Source organism: Urocampus carinirostris, chromosome 16 (assembly GCF_059441175.1).
Source record: "Urocampus carinirostris isolate Australia breed hairy pipefish chromosome 16, RoL_Ucar_1.0, whole genome shotgun sequence".
In the NCBI taxonomy this organism is placed as follows: Eukaryota; Metazoa; Chordata; class Actinopteri; order Syngnathiformes; family Syngnathidae; genus Urocampus; species Urocampus carinirostris.
The window spans coordinates 19,886,154-19,898,646 of NC_142364.1; the positions used below are offsets into that span (position 1 = coordinate 19,886,154).

Here is a 12,493-nt window from a genome sequence, read left to right on the forward strand (position 1 = left end):
AAGGTTTCTCTTTTCTCCCCACACTGAGGTTTTTGAGTTTTTCCTTGCCCGCATGCTGGTTTGCTGGTTTAAGATGAGGTAATTGTGTAATTTTGTAACTGTAATCCTGTGCAGTCCTTTGAGACATTTTTGTGATTAAGGGCTATATAAATAAATTTGACTTGACTTGACTTAACCATCTTTTTAAAGGTACTCCCTTTGTTTACGTCTCCTTGTGTCCTGCATTTGGATCTGTCAAACATCTATCCATCCAATATCTGCTCTGCTTAGCCTAAGTAGGGTCTCAGGGGTGCTGGAGCCCACCCCAACTATCTTCGGCAGTGGGCAGTTGACACCCTGAACTGGTTGCCAGCCAATCACAGGGCACACAGAGACAACTCACTCGCTCATTCGCACCTAGGGACAATTTGGACCGACAAAGAAACCTGACATTTTTGGGATGTGGGAGGAAACCCACGCAGGCATGGAGAGAACCTATAAACTCCACACAGAGGAGGCTGCAGTAGCCAGACTTGAACCCTGAATCTCTGCACGCTAACCACCCAACCACCGTGCCGCAGTCTGTCAAACACTCCCATTTAATTTGATTTAATTTATTGTTTTGGTCACCTTGGGGAAATTCATTTTGACAACTGTACGGGGCAGTGGTTAGCACATTCGCCCTTTACGCAAAAGGTCCCTGGTTCAAAACCGAGTGTAAACATATGTTGGTCTGGAGAGGGATGGGTGCCACTGGGCGGTACTTGCCCAAGACACACCACAGGAAACGGTGCCCCCTACAACCCTAGTGGTTAAGGGATCCAACCAAACAACTAACCAACCAACCACAACGGTGAAGTAAGTCAGTGCTGTCACAACAGAGCGTGCGCCAAATGACTGATTCCAAGACGGTCTCCCAACCAAGTACTAACCAGCTTCCCGAGATTAGACGTTCTCCTAGCCGTATGGCTGCAAACAAATCTCAATGCATCAGACTACTTCTTTTCTGCCCTTAAAACGCCTTAGTTTTTTTTCTTTTAAATCTACATTTTTAAAATGTAAGCAACAACAAAAAATTGAATTTAAACTAGTATTTCAGTGTACCGGTGCTTTATCCTGGAGCGAATGTAAGTCTTTTTGTGTAAATAAACCCCTCCAACCATTTAGTCCCCAAAATAGATTTGTATTTCAAAATAAAATGATAAACATCAATTGGATAATAATTTATTTAAAAAATTAATAATAATATAGTAAAATGTTAAAATATTAGGTGTATGTATGTTACACAATAAAAATGTTCAAATGTACTTTCTTTGCAAAATAACATTTAATTACATAGGAGAGTGATTTATCTTAAAAACATTAAAATACAGCTTAATACAATTTTAATAGACAGATTTATACTATGTCATAAAATCAAAAATGTATTTGCATCTTGAAATAACATACTTGATGTAAATTGGAAAATAATGTATTTCTCAAATCAAAACATTTTAAAACTATGATAATGGACACATTTATGTCATGTAATAAACATATGCTGAGGTCCAGCAGATCTCTGAAGAACGGGATGACGTGTTACACTGAAAAACCACAGGGACCGGATGATGAAGGTGCTGTATCACAGTGAGATCAGGAGACTCCTCCTGCTATTGTTATTCATGGGAACCAGTACTTTTGTTTCATGTGAGGAAGCAATTCCCTTGCCCAAAAAATAGCCCTTAGAGGGATGGGCGCCACTAGGCTGTACTTAACCAGCTCAGTAGCCTAGATGGTAAGGCGCCCGCTTTGAGACTGGGAGGTCGGTGGTTCGCGCCCCGGCCGAGTCATTCCTAAGACTTAAAAAGTGGTCGGCGGCGCCCTCTGTTGGCTGCGGCTGCATCGGCTCGCTACAACGGGTCAGGTGCAATCGACATTTCGTTCTGTGTACATTGTTACACAGAATGACAATACAAGGAAATTATTATTATTATTATTATTATTGCTCAAGACACACCACAACCCTAGTGGTTAAAGGATCTGTGAACCGTGTGATAGTTTAATACTATTTCGAATTGAGGGGAAAAGTAATTGATTACAATATATCACAGAAAAAATAAATACAATTGCATTGCTAGATGAGATGATATTTAAAGGTACAGTGTGGCTTATTTGAACACTACATGTCACTGAAGTGTGAAGTGCAGCTAAAAAAAGAATGCTAAAAAGCACAACGAAGGACACAAACTACAGAGAATCAAAGTGACCAAAACACACTATTTTACTTATCATTATTTCGGCCAGCCTTTTTGAGTTTTTTTCGAGGTACCCGTAGCAGCAAGCTGGCAGACAATTATGTAGGTCCCTGTAGGTGAGGCTCATGTTATGTCCAATAAAGGCACATCTTTGGACCTATTTAAAAAAAATTCAGTTTTCATATAATAATTTATGTATTTTTGCTTGTTTCGTTACAGATGATTCTTTCTTTTTTTAAAACCACAAGGAGGCGCTAAACAAAACAACCCCCTTTGATAAAATAGGGGAATCAAATTAATTTGAAAATCACAGAAACAAAAAATAAATTATACTGTAACGTTGTATGTTTGAGGTCCTGGACTGCAAACTCTATTGCATTGACTCCACAAGACAAAGACAGTCCCAAATCCTCCCCTATTGTCCTTTAGTGTCTCATTCTCAGGCTTCCACACTCTGCATCCATATTTTGCATCATCATTTGCAATTATGGGCACTCGTGTGCATCTGCAGATTTATCCTCAAGTGAGGAAAAAGAGGAAGAGGATTTATGCCAAGTGAGAGTTTTTTTCGGGGGCGAGTCTCAGCGTGGGTACAAAAATATCCATCAGGATCTAAAAATAGAGGCTGACACTCTAGACATAGAGGAAGCATATGCTGAGCTCCCTTGTTCATGTTTTTCTTCTTTGCTTGCGTTTTCCTGACATCCCCCAAAATTTAGGGATAATTTTTTGCATCACAGTAATAAACGAAAACAAGAGTGCCAATCTTCCAATTTCTCAAGTACTGTTACCAGAAGAAATCCGGTTTGAATCATGCATTTTGCAGAGCCACAAATTAATGTGTGTTTTAATTTGCTGTTTTCAATCTCGTAGGAGTGTTTATCAGTACATATGATTTTGAGATTTTAAGTAATTTGTAAATATATTTGTGTATCTGAACAATATGTGTGGAATTATTATTGAAACAAATCCCTCCCCATATATATATTGGGTAAAAATGATCGTAATATGTAGCCTACATTTTCAGTCACAGGAAGTTCTGCCCATTACCATTGGGAAACACTACCCTCATTTTTTGCATGGCTCATAATAAATGTCCATAATTTATATGCAATCCTTGCACTAATACACATTTCAGAGTACCCTGTTTACGTGTCACATCCAACTGGGTTTTTGGTCGCGAACCGTAGGGGGCGATGATGCCTCATTAGACAATGCCATACAAACTCATGCCAGCTGCTGTTTATCAGGAGGGAAGAAGCCACCAGAGAGCAGTGTCTGTGTCATTTTTCAGCATACTTGTTGTGAATGGCAACAATTTCAAGCATTTTCAAGCACATCACCCATAGTTTAAGCACTTTTCAATCCTTGAGAACACAACATTAAATTTAAGGATTTAAAGCACCCGCCTCACCTAGAGGGAGCTGGCATAATTGTCCGCTCTCATGCTGCTGTATTCATTAATATATCTATTTATTAATATTTTTGTGAATCTGAACGATGTGTGTGGAAATATTTTCGAGACAAACATCTTCTCATATAGTTGATGGGTTAAATTGACAGTAATATGTAGCCTACATTTTTAGTTGCAGGAAGTTTTTTCCATTTCAATCTACCCCTGGTAAACGCTACCTTCATTTTTTTGCATGGCCCATAATAAATGTCCACAATTGATAAGTAATTCTTGTACTAGTACACAATTCATAGTGCCCAGTTAGGTGTAACATACTCTTGGGTGGGACCCATAGGTGGTGATGACAGTTCATAGGAGTATGCCAAAAGAACTAATGCCAGCTGCTGTTGATCATGGGGGCTGAGGAAATGCACAATGAATCTACAAGAGAACAGTATCTGCGTTATTTTTAAGCAGATTTGCTGAGAAAACATGGCAACAATTTCAATCACCTTTCAATCATCGAAGACAAAACATTATAATTCAAGCATTTTCAAGGACTTCAAGCACCCATACAAACCCTGGACTGAAGAGTATTGTAATAGTGTGATCATCAAAGAAAACAGTTGGGCATAATTAAAACTGTTTGGTCAAACATCTCGAGAAGTTTTTTTAATAACCTTGCTTGTTCTTAAGAATCACCCAACCAAATATACATCCATCCATCCATCCCCTCCATTATTAGACAGACAACTCACTCATTCACACCTAGGGACAATTTGGACCGGCCAATTAACCTGACATACATGTTTTTTGGAATGTGGGAGGACACCAGGCACAGGGAGAACATGCAAACCCTGCACATGAAGGCTGGCAGCTGGATTTGATCCCATGACCTCAGAATTGTGGCACGGATGCGCTAACCACTCGCCCGCCACGCCGCCCCCATTCTACTTCCATTGTGAATGTTTTGAAGCGTTATTATCAGTGGTTAGCTGTCAGGGCCTGCAAAACTTTGTCTGCTGGCCTAAATACATCTGGATCATCTGATGTTAATTGTATTTTCTCCATGAATTTTTTTACTATCTAAAACTCCGCACAGGAAGGCTGGTGGCTTGATTTGATCCCATCACTTATGAACTGTGGAGCGGCCGCGCTAACCACTCAGCTGCCCTGTTGCCCCCCAACCAAATAATGTAGACAAAATATATTGGCAACATGGAAAATCATATTTCAGAATGGATAAAGAGAATTTTCCAAATTGGAAAAAAAAATTATTTGCAGCATTTAAGAGCACCACTTTAAAGTTGGAAGTGTTTTGGAGAGAATCTTAGCACTTAAAAAAAAGACTACAAACATTACTGGATGTTTTTTGGGGTAAGGAATTGCTTCCTCACATGAAACAGACTCAGATGCAGCACCTTCATCATCTGGTCACTGTGGTTTTTCAGTGTAAAGCGTCATCCCGTTCTTCAGACATGAGCCTCACCTCAGCATATGTTAATAAAATGACATGATATAAATGTTATTGTACAGATTTGTTATGGGTATGACTTATTTAAAACAATCCACATATTTAATACAAAAATGAATATAGCTAGATGTTTTTTTCTTCATTAAAAAACACATATTCAGTAATTTGCTATAAAAAGGTGTAGTAAATTACGCAAGGATTGTATTGTATTTGATAGCTCTGGGTTTGGGGTTGTGTAGCACAAAATTGGTGTAGGGGTCACTAGTTAATCAAAACCCTAATTGGGTTAAAATACAACAATCCTTAATTTATATCGATTGACCCAACTTTTTGGGTTGTTTAATAAGATTAAAAAAGACAGTTGTGTGGGGTTTAAAATATAATTGACCCAAATTTGTCATTTTTCTCTTCAATAATTCTAGTTATCAGATATAATTCTAGTTTGGGGGAAAATAGAATTTTTCATCTATTTGGTTGTAGTTGATTTATTCACACTAAACCCAAAATCGGTTATATATGACCCAACACCCTTTAACCACGATTTTCAATGCAATAATATAACGTAAATACATTATCAAATAACAACAACGAAACCAAACCAAAAAGGGATTCACACATTTTGGGGTTAACCCATGAGTTGAAAAAAAAAAAAAAAAAAAAAAAAAAAAAAAATTAAGCCAAATCAGGGTTTGTGATTTATGAAGACGTTCACAAAAATAAGTCAATCTAAAATACCTAAATGGCTGATGTATAAACTGCTAAAAAAAACAGAAAATAAAACATGTCGGAACTAAATTTTTACAAACCCATATATTTCTAAATGGTTACTTTTACTAATAAATTAACTGTTAAATGTACCTGATAAACTACAAATGAAGTATAACAAATGTAACAGCATTATTATCAGTTAAATGGAAACACTTTACTGATTCATGTTTTAAATATAGTTAATCCCATATACCACGAGAGGGCGCCAACACCCCACTAGCGACATTCATGAGGCACTATGTAAATCATACATGTGGAGCCTCTGCAAAGAAGCATCAAGGTCAGAGTGAGCGTGCAAAAAAATCAAAGATGAAGCTGGATTTGAGCGTGCGAAATAAGGAAATAAAGGGCAACAGGTGACAGGGTGAATCAGCTCGAGTGACAGTAACGCTGCCAGCAAGTGAGGAGCGAATGTCTCCTTTCCCCACATGAAGTCATGCTTGTCAAAACGGAGTACGTTACTCACATCCAAAACTCACAAACTCTCACACGAGGGTCTTTTTTGTCTCTTCCATGAATTGCATTTCCCCCTTCTCGCTTCTGTCTAAGGTAGGTAACGTACCCGAATGAATCTGGCGCTATCTGCTGGTTAACGGCAAAAAAAACATCTTCCTTCCATCCATTATCTGGACTGCTTGTTCTCAGTAGGGTCGCTAGGGGGCTGGAGCCCATCCCAGCTATCTTCAGGCAGTGGGCAGGGGACACCCTGAACTGGTTGCCTGCTAGTCAGGGACAGACAACTCACTCACTCATTCACACCTTGGGACAATTTGGACCGGCCAATTCATCTGGAATGTGGGAGGAAACTGGAGTGCCTGGAGGAAACCCACGCAAGCACGGGAGAACATGCAAACTCCACACAGGTTGGCTTGTAGCTGGATTTGATCTCATGGCCTGAAAACTGTTTCCCGATCACGCTAACCACTCATCCTCCTTCCATTGTACATGTTTTAGAGCAGGGGTGTTAAACTCATTTCAACACGGGGGCCACAGAATAGAACAAACATTCTGTCAGGGGCCGGACTAGTAGATTAAAGAGAAAGAAAAAGAGAGATAAAGAAATAATAGAAAGAGGGAGGGAAAAGGAGAGAGGGTGGGACACAGAAAGAAAAAGAGAGAGAGGGAGAGAGCGTGAGAAACAAAAGAGATGAAAAGTCGTCAGAGAGAGGAAAAAAGAAATCAAATGAGAAATAGAAAGACAGAAGGAGAGAAAATAGAAAAGAAAGCGCGAAGGGTAAGAAGAGAAAGAGAAAAGAGAAAAGGAAAAAAGGAAGTTAGAGCAAAAGAAGTTGAAAAGACACAGAGAGAAAGAGAGAAAGAGCAACAAAGGAAGAGAAAAAGAGAGACACAAAGAGTGAAAGAGACAGAGACTGAGAGTGGGAGAAAATGACTGGAAAAGAGGGAGAGAGAGAAAGAGAGAAATAAATACAACAACAGTGTCTTTGTGAGAGGCACCTTTCTTTGGCAACATCAAGTTGACATATTTCAACCTGCAACTTGTTTTTCTCTTGCGCTTCTCTGAGTGTTGTCTCGCGGGCCGGATTCAATCCCTTCGCGGGCCTGTTCCGACCCGCGGGCCGCCTGTTTGACACATGTGTTTTAGAGCGTTCTTATCAGTGGTTAACCGTCAGGGCCTGCAAAACCTTCTCTGCTGGCCTAAAATATCTGGATCATCTGATGTTAATCATATTTTCTCCATGTTTTTTGTTTATTATCGCTGATACACAGACAGAAAATTAAGTTTGTTGTTTTCAGTAAATATTTTTACTCATTTCTCTATTTTATCACTATTTCAATATCATCTATACCCATATGTTTTTCTCATTTAGAATTGTTTTTTGACAAGTTTAATAATACTATCCACTAATAATGCTTATTTGAAGTATCAATATTCCCATTTTATTAGAAAAAAGTTACATACTATTTGAAATCAGAAAAAAAAATGCTGCTGGAAATGTGAATTTCCCTTCGGGGATGAACAAAGTATCTATCTATCTATCTATCTATCTATCTATCTATCTATCTATCTATCTATCTATCTATCTATCTATCTATCTATCTATCTATCTATCTATCTATCTATCTATCTATCTATCTATCTATCTATCTATCTATCTATCTATCTATCTATCTATCTATCTATCTATCTATCTATCTATCTATCTATCTATCTATCTATCTATCTATCTATCTATCTATCTATCTATCTATCTATCTATCTATCTATCTATCTATCTATCTATCTATCTATCTATCTATCTATCTATGTTATTTAAAAACGTTTTTATTATAGTATTACTGTAGTCGTATTTTTGTACTATTTCTATAGTAATTCTTTTCAAAATAGGACAACATTACCACTAACAAAATATTATAGACATTCTACAAAAACACTGCTGCTGAAATATTAGAAAGTACTACAAAATAAAACTACAATAATATTCCCCAAAAATTCCCCCCCAAAATACTACAAAAATTTACTACAAAAAATAAAATTTACTAAATGTATTTACCTATTATAGACAGTACAAATAGTGAAGCGCAAAAAAGTAATCTTGCCATATAGACAGAAAATACAATTATTTGTTTCTACTAAATGTTTTAACATTTTTTCCTACTTCATCGAATTTTCAATAACATCCTTACCGATATTTCTTTTAGTTTAGAAATATTATGAAATGAAAAAAAAAACAGACTTTAAAATTAGCTTCAGCAACCAGTTTTTTTAAGTATTAATATTCCTATTTGATTAAAAAAAAATTTAGATTTAGATTAGTAATAAAAATCAAATGGAGTATTTGTGTCACGATTGCCCTGGGCCTGCTCGTTTGGCGCCAGCTGCTGCTCGTTGCCTGATTGGCTCCCCTCCTATTTAAACTCAGTGCTCCCATTCACTCCTTGTCAGTCCGTCAGCGAACCCCTTTACTTGCAAGACTTGTATTTTGATTCTGTCCGGTATCTTGCTCCAGTATCCGGTATCGATCCCGTCTGTCTCGTCCTGTCCGATATCTTACTCCAGTATCCGGTATCGATCCCTCTGTCTCGTCCTGTCCGGTATCTTGCTCCAGTCTCCAGTATCCGGTATCGATCCCGTCTGTCTCGTCCTGTCCGGTATCTTGCTTCAGTATCTGTTATCGATCAAGGTTCGTACGGGTACTTGAGATCCTTGAAAATACTTGAATTTTACAGTCGGGAAAATACTTGAATTTTGGGGTGAAGTGCTGAAAATTCTTGAAATTGTTGCCAATGCCATGTTTTTTGGCAGTCTGTCTCTACAAGGTTCGTACGGGAACTTGAGATCCTTAAAATCGTTTGAATATTACAGTCAGGAACAAGTGTGAATTTTGGGCGAAGTGCTGACTTTACTTCATGCAATAAACTAAGAAAAAAAATTAGTGCCTGAAAATGACGCCAACAAGGCTGCTCTGGTGGCTTGTCAATACAGTGTTGTCATTTAAAGCGTCACAGCCTCCTACTGTTCGCATACCGAAACTACAGGCAGATAGATTTCCATGGCCTCTCTAAAAAATGCTGAAAATATTTTTCTTTATTATTACCGTAAATTCCGGACTATAAGCCGCTACTTTTTTCCCAAACTTTCAACCCTGCGGCTTATTCAGTGATGCGGCCAATTTATGTACCGGTAATTTTTCTAACGGCCGCCAGCGGCGCTCGAGTACAAAAGGTAAGATTTAGACTGCAACTTCTTAGCTTGTGCACAAATTAAATTAGCGTAGACATAAGCTCATCATGCAAATTGCAAAAAGAAAGGCACATGACGCGACTTTCAAGCTGAACGCAATCGAGCAGTCCGATATAGAAGGAAATAGAGCTTCCGCACGTAAACTTTACTTTGCGAGCGTGATGCTAGCGTGTTTTTGAATAAGAGAGCGTGGGACGACGTCTATATGACAAAGTCTCTTTCCCATACTGAAGGAAGTCGACATCGTCAGTTATATGGAAGAAAATGAGGACGGTTTACCGTGCTTATCACAAGTCCGGTATGTTTTTTTAACAGAGCTGCTCACTGTGTTGCGAGCGTGTTCCTAGTAGCGCTTTGCTACCCTTCACAGGCACGGTTTGGGATGAAAGTTATGATATTATTATTAAAGCTTTGAAAACTCTCTCGGTGTACCGTCTTTCTTTGTAAATATGTGTAACCATGTATAATATGTATTTGCAACTGTATATTTTTGTAATGTATTTATTTTAGAAACTTATTCTGATGTTTTGCACGAGCAAATGAGAAAGAAGGGGCGGGGCAAACGCGGGCTGACGGGAAGTGAAGTAAAGGTGAGACGTGTTTGTGGACGCGGCCGACAATAGTGGATATATATTTTTCCCACCCTTACTTTTGGAAATATACACTTTTTTCCTTGGATTACTTTCAACAGGCACCCGGACTCTGCAGGTCTGCATTAAATCTTAAGAACCGGTATCATTTTCCTTTCATTTTGCCGGCTGTGTCTTTTGGACTGTATCGGATTCTAGGCATGATGCTAGGTCCTTAGCTTGGCCTTTTGTCATGATCTTTGATTTTTGCAATCCGGAGATGGAATAGGAGCTTGCTCTGTCCACTCCACGCATCAGCCCGGTATTGCAGTACTTCCGGGAATGGTGCATTCGCAATGATCGCAGCAAGGCTTTAGGGCTAGGACCTTAGCTTGGCCTATTTGCTGAGAGTAAGTGTCCCGGCTCCTAGGCTTTGGAGCGTATTATGAACTGACCGAATACGGATAATGGATAATGAATAACGAAGATAGAACAATAACCCTTAAAAACCCCAAACCCCTGTCAGCATGTGAGCTTGCTCTGTCCACTCCACGCATCGCAGTACCTCCGGGAACGGTGCATTTGCACTGATCGCTGCTCAGCCCTGTGGCTAGGACCTTGACTCAGCCTCTTGGCTGGGAACAAGTGTCTCGGCCCCTTGTCTTTGTAGCGCATTATGATTTGACCGATAACGGATAATGGATAATTGATAAAGAAAAAAGAACAATAAACCTTAAAAATCCCTCCCCCCATGGGTTAAGTTCGTGTTTGTATAGCATTTATTCAATGTGTGCGCATGCGGCTAATATACAGGTGCGGCTTGTGTATGTACAAAATCGGTTTTCCCCCGAAATGTGGTGGGTGCGGCTTATAATCAGGTGCGCTCTAGTCCGAAATTTACGGTAAATGAATCCATAGTCGAAATTCCTCTTTTCATCGCAGACAGGCTCTTGTAGACGTAACATGCACATTTTGAGTTTTTTAAGTTTTTGGGGACATAAAATAATCTATTGTTTATGTCTGTACAGTCCTTTGAGACTCCTAGTGATTAAAGGCTATACAAATAAACATGACTTGACTATGTTTAGTCTTTAAATCCATCGAAGCATGTAAAACATTCACGAGGAGGAAAAAACATTCACGCGACCTTGCATTTAAATGAGCGCCTGATAATAGTTCATCGACTTGGTTTTCTCTTTATCCGTGCAGAGATCACACATGTACACACAAAATAATATATAAAAAAAGAAAAATAAATAAAAAAAAACAGCGCACCGCCTCCAGTCTTTCAAATTCAGGTCTTGATGTTCTATTTTTAGCCTCCTCTACTGGCTGCTCTGTTGGCCTCGTATGTATGCAGATCTTCCTCTTACGTAAGAAATGATTTTATGAAAAGAAACTTTTTTGCAGCCTGTCGACTCCACTCGGAGCTCTTGGACGTCAACGGGCAAGTTCTTGCTTTTCGCTCTGGTTGCTTAGCAATTAGGAATTTAGGTCAAGCTTTATACTGTAAGGTCCGGTTTGGAAATGACAAGACTTGTTCTATTGAGTCTGAAAGTTTAGTTCTATGAAGTTTAGCTCTATAAATGTCTTTGGCCATTATATTATTGTATTTCACGACCATAGGGCACACCATGTTTAAAGGTGTAGGGTCCGTGGTTCTGTTTTGGGATTTAACACATACATAGGCAGTGTTCATTTTACCTGTGAAAAGTGATGGGTCCCGGGGACTCGCATGCTCAAAAATCTATGGGTCCCAACAGAGATCTATGGGTCCCCAAAATTTTGTGTTATCGCGGTTGAAAATTGTAAATCGGCGACAGATATATAATATAAATCTATATATTCATTCAGTTTTAATCATCACAGTTTATTGGTAATACAAATCAGTTATCACTTCAAGATTTTTCAGTTCACAACAATATTGTACATTATACAAATTTTTTTTGCTGAAATAATTATATTAATCTATATATTCATGCAGTTTTAATCATCACAGTTAATTGGTAATACAAAGCAGTTATCACTTCAAATTTTTCAGTTCATATATTCTTTGTGGTTTCCTGTCCCGCCATAGTTGTAATGCCTTCTCAAGGTCCAATCCATTATCATCCTCGTCATAGCGTCACCAGGAATATGATTTAGTCCATTTTGGCAGAAAAGTCTTTTTCTTGCTCAGAGTATTCTTTTGTTTATTTCCTTTCGTCGAATCGTTCGCTTCAAAACACGTGTTTTCCTTGCCTTTGCGGTCTTCTGAAGAATTTCTCCGCCGTTTTTTCGTGCCAGAATTATTGCCGTTGTTACCACTTTCTGTGTTATGTTTCGACTTATTACCGACACTGAAGAAATTACCAATTTTTTGTTGATTTGCAC

At 38.6% G+C, this 12,493-nt stretch overlaps 1 protein-coding gene and 1 pseudogene across 2 annotated transcripts in view; one reads left to right on the forward strand and one right to left on the reverse strand.

The window, feature by feature from the left end:
* Positions 1-12,493, reverse strand: part of cabp1b (calcium binding protein 1b) — a 59,880-nt gene that overhangs the window by 37,721 nt on the left and 9,666 nt on the right. The window lies entirely within an intron of this gene.
* On the forward strand, positions 10,356-10,476 carry LOC148350579 (U2 spliceosomal RNA; annotated as a pseudogene).